This window comes from Hylobates moloch, unplaced genomic scaffold (assembly GCF_009828535.3).
Source record: "Hylobates moloch isolate HMO894 unplaced genomic scaffold, HMol_V3 SCAFFOLD_9, whole genome shotgun sequence".
NCBI classification, from domain to species: Eukaryota; Metazoa; Chordata; class Mammalia; order Primates; family Hylobatidae; genus Hylobates; species Hylobates moloch.
Window position 1 is genome coordinate 89692518 of NW_026652284.1, and position 13259 is coordinate 89705776.

The 13259-nt window shown below is 42.1% G+C and overlaps 1 protein-coding gene across 2 annotated transcripts in view; it reads right to left on the reverse strand.

Moving 5' to 3' along the window:
* NUDCD1 (NudC domain containing 1) overlaps positions 1–13259 on the reverse strand; it is an 87804-nt gene that overhangs the window by 55747 nt on the left and 18798 nt on the right. The window lies entirely within an intron of this gene.

Below are 13259 nucleotides of genomic sequence, written 5' to 3' on the forward strand. Positions count from 1 at the left end.
GATTCAGTTTTAACAAAAATATATAGTAGATGTGACAGATGGTATGTGACTTCTAGAACTAGGTCATAAAAGACTTTACATTTTCTACCTCACTCTCTCTCTTGGATCACACGTTCTGAGGGAGGCTAGCTACTATGCTATGAATACGCTTAAGGTAGCCCCATGGACAGACCCACATGGGGAGGAAATGACGGCTCTTGCCAACAATCAGCATTCCATGAGTTAATCATTTCGAAAATGTATCCTTTAGCCCTAGTCAAGGCTTCAGATGACTGCAGCCCTGGCTATCGTTTTGGCTATAAACTCACGAAAAAATCATGAGCCAGACCACCCACCTGAACTACTCCCTGATTTCTGACCATAGAAACTGTGTGATATGATAAGTGGTTATTGTTTCAAGTCACTAAGTTTTGAAGTTGTCGTATGACAGAAAACTAATACAATGCAGTAATCTAGTTTTCATTCTCCTAAAGATCAGTATTTTTAACTCACTAGTTAAAAATACCACATCATGTAGCCGGGCGCGGTGGCTCACGCTTGTAATCCCAGCACTTTGGGAGGCCGAGGCGGGCGGATCACGAGGTCAGGAGATCGAGACCACAGTGAAACCCCGTCTCTACTAAAAATACAAAAAATTAGCCAGGCGTGGTGGCGGGCGCCTGTAGTCCCAGCTACTCGGAGAGGCTGAGGCAGGAGAATGGCGTGAACCCGGGATGCGGAGCTTGCAGTGAGCCGAGATCGCGCCACTGCACTCCAGCCTGGGCGACAGAGCGAGACTCTGTCTCAAAAAAAAAAAAAAAAAAAAAATACCACATCATGTTCAAAATGCCTACAGAGACACCAATCTGCGGTATGAAAACACTGTATTTAGCCTGCTACGAATCTAGGGTTTTGTTAACACATTTTAATTGGACTATGTACTTATAATGTAAAGTTATGAGTTGCTGCTACGGTTGGTTTGAATGTGGTATCCTCCCCAAAAGCTGAGTTAAAACCTAATCATCAAAGTGATGTTACTAGAAGTTAGGGCCTCTGATCATTAGGGCTCCACACTGGTGATTGGGACTAAGTAACCTTAGAGAAGGGACTGAAAGAGGGAGTTTGTCTCTTTTTCCCCCTCTGCCTTCTGTCATGTGAGGACATATTATGCCTCCTTCCTGGAGGATGCAATGTTCAAGGCATCATCTTGGAAGCTTACCAGACACCAAACCTGCCAGTACCTGGATCTTGGAATTCTCAGCTTCCAGAAGTCAGAGAAATAAATTTCTGTTCTTTATAAATTACCAATTCTCAAGTATTTTGTTACAGCAGCACAAATGGACTACAACAGTTACATCATTAAAATGTTCTACAAAAGAATATATTTCTAAAGGTCTATAACTCAGAAGATAAACTTCCTCTCATATACCAAACTGCACTCAAATTCAACCATTTGTTTTTGTTGCTAAACTTTACAAGTTTTTCTATAGGAGAAAAGTAACCCTTTATATCCATATTTCATTACCTGCTCCTAGAACTTAGATCTATATATGCTATAATATTTAAGTAAACTGCATACAATGTCCTTACTGGCCACAAAATTTTTGGTGACCCATTTTTTCTTTCTAAAGCACCTAATTTAGCTTTCTCCGAAACAGCACCTTTCCTTCCTTTCATATTTTACTGCTTTATATAATATTAAATTAAATAATAAATACACAATGGCAAGCAGAACTCACATTAAGTTTGTAGAATGATCAAATCTGAGTATCAGTGATCTAAAACCACAAGCAAGAAACAGAATCATACCAGCATAGTATTAAGTAGCCTATTAGTAGTAAACATTAAGCTTACTGTAGTCTTCCATCAGTATATTTTACAGAGAGAACAGAGACTATCAATTAACCCATTCCGTCTGTTAAGTGGAGGTCAATTAAGATAAATTTTACTGTAGGTCACATCATTTAGTGCATGATGTGGTATTTCCAGTTAGTGAAATAAAAAGAAAACAGACTAGCCCACAAATGCTACTGGGACACCAGAGAACTTCTGGGAAAAATTAAACTTATTCTCTCCCTCATACCATAAACAAAAATATTCCATATTCCAGAAGATCAAGTGTCTAAGTGTGTTAAAGGAAAGGGAAAATAATACTGTTCTTATAATCTCAGGATAGAAAAAGTCTTTCCACATGTAAATAAAAGGCATGTAAGAGAAAGGGAGATAAGTATTTGTCATAAATATAACTCAGGGCTAATATGTATAACATAAAAAGAGCCCTTAAAACTTAACAAGAAACATATGATTATTTAAAATGTTTAGGGGGATGGGCAGATCATGGCAGACGGGAGGCAGGACTAGATTGCAGCCCAGTTCTGATGGACAGAGCAGCCTATGGAGCCTCGCATCATGATTTTTTGCTCCAGAATGACTGCAGGAATAAATCAGGAAAGCCAAGAGAACCCACAGACCCTCTGAAGGAAGTGGATTGCTCCTACAGGACCCGGGAGACACCCCAAATACTGTGAGTACCCGAACTGTGGAAGTGGGAAAGAGAGATCCATCCCTCAAACACACACCCCCACTATAGAACCTAAAGGTCTAGGTTATGGGAGAAGACTCTGACCTTACCTGGAACTGAGTCAACTGAGAGAGCTGAGCAAAATATAGGGGTAGAGGAAGCAGCAGGGAAAGCCCTGTCAGCTCGCTGGGTTCCCTGACAAACCATTTCTGCCTGTCCTCACAGGGGTCCTTCGGGAGGGCAGCCAGAAGCACCGGGGAAAGGCCACAGGGAAAAGGAAATCGCCAGCTGAACTTTGTAACATTTTGAACTGATGGAGAAGTCTCCTACCCAGAACTCAGGGAAGGGCGTGAATCTGGTGGGCAGACTCTACAGGCGGGTGAAGAAGGAAAGCCATATTTGCTTTTGCAGCTGGGAAACGGGTAGCCTGGGGCAAGTTCTCAGCCCTGCATGCCCACTACTTGGAAACAGACTTGGTGCTGTTGGTGGAGGCATGGTGGGAGTGAGACAGGCCCCTCAGATTGCATGGGAGTTGGGTAAGGCCTGTAACTGCTGGTTTTCCCCCAGTTCCCTGACCAATCTGCATGCCTCAGCAGAGGCAGCCATAATCCTCCTAGGAATATAACTCCATTGACCTGGAAACCTCACCCCCATCCCCCACAGCAGCTGTGGCGAGAAATGCCCAAGGAGAGCCTGAGCTCAGACACACCTAGCCCTGCCCCCACCCAATGGTCCTTCCCTACCCACCTTGGGAACTCTAGACAAAAGGCATATACTCTTGGGAGTTCTACAGCCCCATCCACGGTCTGTTTCTCCCCATACTACCACAGCTGATGCTCTCTGGAAAGCACCACCTCCTAATAGACAGCCAACCAGCACAAAAATAGTGCATTAAATCACCAAAGCTAAGAACCCTCACAGAGTCCATTTCACCCCGCTGACACCTCCACAGGGACAGGTGCTGGTATCCATGGCTGAGAGACCCCCAAATCGTACACAACACAGGACTCCGTGCAGACAACCCCAGTACCAGCCTGAAGCCTGGTAGACTTGCTGGGTGGCTAGATCCAGAAGAGAGATAACAACCACCACAGCTCGGCTCTCAGGAGGACACATCCATAGGAAAAGGGGGAGACTACTACGTCAAAGGAACACCCACGGGACAAAAGAATCTGAACAACAGCCTTGAGACCTAGACTTTCCCTCTGACAGAGCCTATCCAAATGAGAAGGAACCAGAAAATCAAGTCTGGTAATATGACAAAACAAGGTTCTTTAACACCCCCAGAAAATCACAATAGCTCACCAGCAATGAATCCAAACCCAGAAGAAATTCCTGATTTACCTGAAAAAGAATTCAGGAGGTCAGTTATTAAGCTAATCAGGGCGGCATCAGAGAAAGGCAAAGCCTAATGTAAGGAAACAAAAAAAATGATACAAGAAGTGAAAGGGGAAATATTCGATGAAATAGCATAAATAAAAAACAATCAAAACTTTAGGAAACAAGGGACATACTTATAGAAATCCAAAATGCTCTGGAAAGTCTCTGCAATAGAATCAAACAAGTAGAAGAAAGAAATTCAGAGCTCGAAGACAAGGTCTTTGAATTAACCCCATCCAACAAAGACAAAGGAAAAATAATAAGAAAATATGAACACGCCTCCAAGAAGTCTGGGATTATGTTAAATGACCAAACCTAAGAATAATCGGCATTCCTGTGGAAGAAGAGAAATCTGAAAGTTCGGAAAACATATTTGGGGGAATAATTGAGGAAAACTTCCCCAGCCTTGCTAGATACCTAGACATCCAAATACAAGAAGCACAAAGAACACCTGGGAAATTCACTGCAAAAAAATCGTTGCCTAGGCACATTGTCATCAAGCTATCTAAAGTTAAGGTGAAGGAAAGAATCTTAAGAGCTATGAGACAAAAGAACCAAGTAACTTATAAAGAAAAACCTGTTAGATTAACAGCAGATTTGTCAGCAGAAGCCCTACAAGCTAGAAGGGATTGGGGCCCTATCTTCAGTCTTCTCAAACAAAACAATTATCAAGCAAGAATTTTGTATCCAGTGAAACAAAGCTTCATACATGAAGGAAAGACACAGTCTTTTTCAGACAAACAAATGCTGAGAGAATTCACCACTACCAAGCCACTATCAGTTCTCTGAACCCAAGCTAAGCCATCATATCCCTTGTGACCTGCACGTATACATCCAGATGGCCTGAAACAACTGAGGATCCACAAAAGAAGTGAGAATAGTCTTAACTGATGACATTCCACCATTGTGATTTGTTCCTGCCCCACCCTATTGACAGGATATATTCTCCCCCCGCCCTTAAGAAAGTACTTTGTAATATTCTCTCCGCCCTTAAGAATGTACTTTGTATGCCTATCCCAAACCTATAAGAACTAATGATAATCCCACCACCCTTTGCTGACTCCTTTTTCGGACTCAGCTCACCTGCACCCAGATGAAATAAACAGCCTTGTTGCTCACACAAAGCCTGTTTGGTGGTCTCTTTACACAGATGCGCCAGACATTTGGTGCCGAAGACCCAGGACAGGAGGACTCCTTTGGGAGACCAGTCCCCTGTCCTCTTCCTCACTCCGTGAGGAGATCCACCAACGACCTCGGGCCCTCAGACCAACCAGCCCAAGGAACATCTCACCAATTTCAAATGCAGTAAGAGGCCTTTTCACTCTCTTCTCCGGCCTCTCTTGCTACCCTTCAATCTCCCTCTCTCGCTACCCTTCAATCTCCCTGTCCTTCCAATTCCAGCTCTTTTTCCTCTCTAGTAGAGACAAAAGAGACACATTTTATCTGTGGACCCAAAACTCTGGCACCAGTCACGGACTCAGGAAGACAGTCTTCCCTTGGTGTTTAATTACTGCGGGGACACCTGCCTGATTATTCACCCACACTCCATTGGTGTCTGATCACTGTGGGGATGCCTGCCTTGGTCATTCACCAACATTCCCTTGGTGGCAAGTCAAGTGTGCGGATGCCTGCTTTGGCTGCTCACCCACATTGCAGCCCAGGGCTGCTCACTACCTCCCTTCTCCCTGCTTCTACCCTCTCTTTTCTCTGGGCTTGCCTCCTTCACTATGGGCAACCTTCCACCCTCCATTCCTCCTTTTTCTCCCTTAGCCTGTGTTCTTAAAAACTTAAAACCTCTTCAACTCACACCTGACCTAAAACCTAAGCATCTTATTTTCTTCTGCAACACCGCCTGGCCCCAATACAAACTTGACAATGATTCTAAATAGCCAGAAAACGGCATTTTTGATTCCTCCATCATACAAGATCTAGATAATTCTCATAAAATGGGCAAATGGTCTGTGGTGCCTGATGTCCAGGCATCCTTTTACACATCAGTCCCTTCCTAATCTCTGCTCCCAATGAGACTCATCCCAAATCTTTCTTCTTTCTCTCCTGTCTGTTCCTTCAGTCTCCACCCCAAGCTCTGAGTCCTGTGAATCTTCCTTTTCCACAGACCCTTCTGACCTCTCCCCTCCTCCCTGGGCTGCTCCTCGCCAGGCCAAGCCAAGTCCCAACTCTTCTTCAGCCTCCACTCCCCCACCCTATAACCCTCCTATTACCTCCCCTCCTCACACCAGGTCTGGCTTAGTTTCGTTCTGTGACTAGCCCTCCCCCACCTGCCCAACAATTTCCTCTTAGAGAGGTGGCTGGAGATGAAGGCATAGCCAAGGTTAATGCTCCTCTTTCTTTATCAGACTTCTCCCAATCAGTTAGCATTTAGGCTCTTTTTCATCAAATATGAAAACCCAGCCCAGTCCATGGCCCGTGTGGCAACAACCCTTAGACGCTTTACCGCCTTAGACCCAGAGGGGCCAGAAAGCTGTCTTATTCTCAATATGCATTTTATTACCCAACCCACTCCCTACATTAAAAAGAGCTCCAAAAATTAGATTCTGGCCCTTAACCCCACAACAGGACTTAATTGACCTCGCCTTCAAGATGTACAATAATAGAGAAGAGTTGCAATTACTTGCCTCCACTGTGAGAGAAACCCCAGCCACATCTCCAGCACACAAAAACTTCAAAAAGCCTAAACTGCAGGGGCCAGGCGTTCCTCCAGGACCGCCTCCCCAAGGATCTTGCTTCAAGTGCCGGAAATCTAGCCACTGGGCCAAGGAATGCCCATAGCCTGGGATTCCTCCTAAGCCATCTTCCATCTGTGTGGGACCCCACTGGAAATCAGACTGTCCAACTCGCCCGGCAACCACTCCCAGAGCCCCTGGAACTCTGGCCCATGGCTCTCTGACTGACTCCTTCCCAGATCTTCTCAGCTCAGTGGCTGAAGACTGACTCTGCCCGATTGCCTTGGAAGCCTACAGGACCATCACAGACACTTTGGGTAACTCTTACACTGGAGGGTAAGTCTGTCCCCTTCTTAATCAATACGGAGGCTACCCACTCCACATTACCTTCTTTTCAAGGGCCTGTTTCCCTTGCCTCCATAACTGTTGTGGGTATTGATGGCCAGGCTTCTAAACCTCTTAAAACTCCCCAACTCTCATGCCAACTTGGACAACATTATTTTATGCACTCCTTTTTAGTTATCTTCACCTGCCCAGCTCCCTTATCAGGTCGAGACATTTTAACTAAATTATCTGCTTCCCTGACTATTCCTAGGCTACAGCCACATCTCATTGCCGCCTTTTTCCCCAGTTCAAAGCCTCCTTCACATCCTCCCCTTGTATCTCCCCACCTTAATCCACAAGTATAGGACACCTCTACTCCCTCCTTGGCAACCGATCATGCAACCCTTACTATCCCATTAAAACCTAATCACCCTTACCTCACTCAATGCCAATATCCCATCCTACAGCACGCTTTAAAAGGATTAAAGCTTGTTATCACTCACCTGCTATAGCATGGCCTTTTAAAGCCTATAAACTCTCCTTACAATTCCCCCATTTCACTTGTCCAAAAACTGGACAAGTCTTTCAGGTTAGTTCAGGATCTGCGCCTTATCAACCACCCCATGGTGCCAAACCCATATACTCTCCTATCCTCAATACCTCCCCTCCACAACCCATTATTCTGTTCTAGATAAACCTAGCTGACCCCATAAATCCTAAATCCTTTCCTCACTTCCCTTTCCAATCCTTAAAAAACAGCCCTAAAAGCTGCTCCCACACTAGCTCTCCCTAACTCATCCCAACCTTTTTCATTACACACAGCTGAAGTGCAGGGCTGTGTGGTTGGGATTCTTACACAAGAGCCAGGACTGTGCTGTGTAGCCTTTCTGCCCGAACAACTTGACCTTACTGTTTTAGGCTAGCCCCCACATTATTCCTGATACCACATCTGACCTCCATGACTGTATCTCTCTGATCCACCTGGCATTCACTCTATTTCCCCATATTTCCTTCTTTCCTGTCCTTCACTCTGATCACACTTGGTTTATTGATGGCAGTTCCACCAGGCCTAATTGCCACTCACCAGCAAAGGCAGGCTATGCTATAGTATCTTCCACATCTATCCTTGAGGCTACTACTCTGCCCCCCTCCACTACCTCTCAGCAAGCCGAACTCATTGCCTTAACTCGGGCCCTCACTCTTGCAAAGGTACTAAGCGTCAATATTTATACTGACTCTAAATATGCCTTCCATATCCTGCACCACCATGCTGTTATATGGGCTGAAAGAGGTTTCCTCTCTACGCAAGGGTCCTCCATCATTAATTCCTCTTTAATAAAAACTCTTCTCAAGGCCGCTTTACTTCCAAAGGAAGCTGGAGTCATTCACTGCAAGGGCCATCAAAAGGCATCAGATCCCATCGCTCAGGGCAACGCTTATGCTGATAATGTAGCTAAAGAAGCAGCCAGCTTCCAACTTCCGTCTCTCAGGGCCAGTTTTTCTCCTCCTCATCGGTCACTCCCACCTACTCCCCCACTGAAACTTCCATCTATCAAACTCTTCCCACACAAGGCAAATGGTTCTTGGACCAAGGAAAATATCTCCTTCCAGCCTCACAGGCCCATTCTATTCTGTCGTCATTTCATAACCTCTTCCATGTAGGTTACAAGCCGCTAGCCCGTCTCTTAGAATCTCTCATTTCCTTTCCATTGTGGAAATCTATCCTCAAGGAAATCCCTTCTCAGTGTTCCATCTGCTATTCTACTACTCCTCAGGGATTGTTCAGGCCCCCTCCCTTCCCTACACATCAAGCTTGGGGATTTGTCCCTGCCCAGGACTGGCAATTGACTTTACTCATATGGATTAAAATTTCACTGATGAACGGAATACTTACTGAATCAGTATAATGTATAAGAATTGTATTAAGTAAGTGCTTTGACTTTTTGCCATGTCATGTATTTATCACCAAACTCTATGAAGTTAAAATTATTAACCACACGTAGAAGAGAGGTTCAAAAAAATTAAATAATTTGCCTGGAGCTCCACTGCTTGAAAATGACAGGGGCAAGATTCAAATCCTGATAAACCCTACTCCAAAAGTTGGTTTTCTTTCCCCTACTCCACATTTGCTTGAGAAGAAACCACTTCTCAAGATTTTCTAAATAAATTAATACTTCAGATCTCAATACAATTTCTAGTATACTCACCCCCAACCCCCCAAACCAACCTTGAATATAACCACTATATTCAGTTTTTCTTCAGGCCTCTAAACAGTATTTTTAATGCAGATGCCTGGGTCAATATAGATGTAGTATAAAAATTATAATGGCCACATATTATATATAAATGACACTGTAAATAAATAGCAAACAAGTAATACATAAACTATATATATGTATAAAAAACATCTTTAAACATATTTTGGGGCCCTCTTAGTTGTAGCTATAGGTAGAGAATCTTTGAACTAACAAAGTAGTTTTCTAATAAATATAGATTTATAGAAAGGGCTACTCAAGTTTAAAAAAATAAGCAAGTGGGGATACCATTTACTAGCATTATTAGATACTATTTACTAGTATTAAAAGACAATGATATTTAAAACTTTGCCTAAAGGAAGTGATCTTTTTCTGGACAAACTCTTTTCATCATTAATAACCATTAACTTTATTTGGAAGAAAGAATATAAAAAGTTCCTTTTTCCTTTTTTTTTGTATTAAACGCACAGTTCTAAGAATTTACCCCCCTCTTTATTTTTTCTTTTCTTTCATCAGGCATTGCAGCTCAAAAAATGTTACTCTGAAATAAAGGCACTTCAACATGAAGCAGCCTCAAGGTCTTTCTGGCCTCGTCTCCCTTCCTGTGTCTGCCAAGCACAGGATGAAGCTATTCTCTGAAGTTCCTTCATCTACCTATAAACTGGACCTGCCAAAGAGAAACACAATTGCTTTCCCTGAAATTTCATTCACCAGAGAAGATTAAAACTTCTATCACAGAGGAAGAGGCTGAAAATTAAACACCCCACCTACAGCCTAGATGAACTTAGTCACAAACCACTGTCTGCCCTCCATCCCATTCAATTTCCAAAGAAAAGTATTAACTAATCATTGTCTGAGCATTAGGCCCATTCATTCATTTCCCCCTAAAGATCATTTGCTATCCCGCATTTCCCCCATGTACCCTACTGATCAAATACAAGAAGGGTATGAATAAGGGTATATAAGCATCTGTACCCCACTGGGTTACTGGGTAGTCATTTTCCTGGATTCTGCCATGTACACATGTTAAAATATATTTATATGCCTTTTTCTCATATTAATCTGCCGTTTGTCAACAGATTTTCAGCAAACTTTCTAAGAATAAAGGGGACACTTTGCCTTTGTCTCTACACAGGTAAGTAAGTGGTCCCCTAATAATTAACTCAACTGTGAAAACAAGCTGACATTCAGGCCTAGAGATGAACATACTGACATAAAACTGAGCTCCTCTAACAAATAGTTGTAACCTGTCATTCCAAGATGCAGCCTCACACATATATTCTTACCAATGAAATCCAGTAACTGCCCCTTAGACCTTTAAGTACAGATTAAAGAGGCACTATAAGATGACACTCTTTTAGTAACAGAAACAAATTAGCTTTTCAGGTAAATACAAAACAAATTATTACAGAAATAATTTCCTAAATACTAAGAAACGGAACACATTACTTTAAAATGAGCCATAATATCATATAAAATAATGATATATTAAAAAACCAAATTTTAAACACTTTTTTGCTTTCCCAAGGCATTTTTCTACTTCCTTAGCACACTTCTTCCCAAGGGACATTTCTCTAAAATGAAGGACTGTAAACCTACAAGTTAAACTTTCTTGTAAGTAGTGTATTCTGTCTTTATAAACCAGTATGTAGACCTGCTGCCACCTGCTGGCTCCAGACAGTCTGAAGACCTAGCAACCTATGGCTTTCAAGTGTTGGGTCCCATAGCATTCACTTTTACTACAACAGTTCAGATTTAACAAAGGTGGTCATTTGTACATCAGTCACAGAAAAGGAGCCTGTCTAGGATTTGTGCACGTGTGCCTTTGATGAAAACAAAAGAAAACAAAAAAAATTATTAAACAATAAAATGGATATTGGAAGAGCTGTTTTCTGCTATAAGCCAATAGTCTAGTTAGTGGTCAACATTCTCTACCTGCCCGCACCTAACAGAAACTCAGAGTAGGTTGATTTCATTTGTTGCTGATGAGAAAAATAATAAGAAATAAGTGTAGTTTTCTTCTGTATCCCAGGTACAAAATTTCTTAATACCTGGTCATCCCTGGACCACAAGCAAAACCGCCTGAGGTGCTTGATAAAATGCAGGTTCCCAGTCCATGACCAACCCTGACAATAATGAATCAGAATTTTGGGAAATGGTACCTTGACATTAGTTTTTGTTTTGATCAATTGCTCCACAATTATTCCGAGGTACAATATCGTCTGAGAACCAAAGAAAATTAAGCAGAAAACAAGCTGTAAGAACCTAAAACATGGTTCTGTAAAAATAAACTAACACCCTTTCTAAAGCTTGATTAGGTAAAAAGAGGAAAAATATAGAAAGGAAAGAGAAAAGAGAGAAAAGACAACAATAATCTTAAGAGCATAACGCATGCAACTTTATAGCAGCATATTTGGAAACCTAAGAGGAAACTGATGGTTTCCTCTAATAAAAACACATATTACAAAATTACCCTAGAAACACACTTTGAATAAACCCATTACTGCACAAAAAACTGAATAGGTGATTAGAGAAGCAGTTGCTCATGCCTGTAATCCTCCAGCACTTTGGGAGACTGAGGCAGGCGGAGCTCTAGAGCCTAGGGGTTCAAAACCAGCCTGGGCAACATGGTGAAACTCTGTCTCTACTAACACATAATATCCGTCTCTATTAACAAGAAAAAAGGAGAACTGGTAGAGCACTGTGGCATTCTGGAATAAATGAGTTCAAATCCAGACTCTTACAAACATCCCTACGCCTCAGTTTCCTCAACTGTAAGATGTAGATAATAATAGTATCTCATATATCAGGATAATATCAGGATATTATCCTATGAGAAAGGATCCACAGGATCCATTGTTCTGTGGATTAAACAGTATGTGTAAAGTGTTTAGAATTGTTCCTGATATGTAATAATCTCTATGCAATAAAAGTTACCTGACATCATGATTTATTCTTATTATACAGTTCTACTGCTCTCAAAGAAGGAATATGTGCAAAAAACCTAGCCAGTGTTTGTCTCCCATAAAGTGATACCCCAACACATATGCCAGTAATATCTCTTTATATTTGCATAATGCCTTCCACTTTTCAAAGCATTTTCACACACCTTGCTTTAACATCTAAAAAACCTTATCATTATTCTTATTTTCTATGAAACTGAAGCCAAGGATATATGCAGACTGCTGTACCCTTTTTGTCAGCTACATATTACCATGTAATAGTTACCTGTACACTCATATTAGCACCTAAAAAGTATAACATATAAGTTACCTGAACTTATATGTGTAAGTATACATATAAGTACTTGAACATGTTAAGAGTAATGGTAAAACCATTATTATTTTTGCACCAACCTATACATTAGTGTCCTACACGGAGTAGGTTTTCAATAAACACGTTAAAATGAACTCATTTGGTAAGTCTGTCTTAAATGTCTAGTTCCCTTTCGACTAACTACCCTACCTCCCTAACAACAAGTATTAGAGCTCCATCACATGTGCCACAAGATACCTATGGAAAAGTAAAATAAATTATGAATATGGACGGTACTACAAAAATTGACACTTTCAGATCTACCATAATGTCATCTGACTTCTTGAGTCAGAAAATTGGTAGAATAAATGTTATTGGCAAACTTTATGGTACAGCAAATGCTATCAACAAATGCCCTATTCGTTAACACAAAAAGGATTAAGGAAAAACTTTCACGCACATACACACAGAACTCTACATCAAAATCTATTTGATCATTAAAATTTATTTGATCAGAGAGATCAGAGCATAGCCACTCATAAAAACGCATGTCTTGTTAGGTAACAGGGGTACCTTAATGGCGCCGGTTCTGGGTTCTTCTCCCCTCCTGGACCGGGCACTGTCTGAACCCGCCAAAGGAGGGCCAATCAGAAAAGCATCTCCCGCCTTCCCTTGGACCCGCCCCACGTAGGCCCAAGGGATATAAAACCCAGCACACCAGCAGCTCTCTCTCTTCTCTTCCTTCTCTTCTCCTCTCTTCTCTTCCTTCTCTGCTCGATACCTCCAATAAAGATCTCTTGACCGCGACCGGTGTAGTCTGATCCTTGCCCGGCCTCTTTCATTGGTGCCGTGACTCGGATC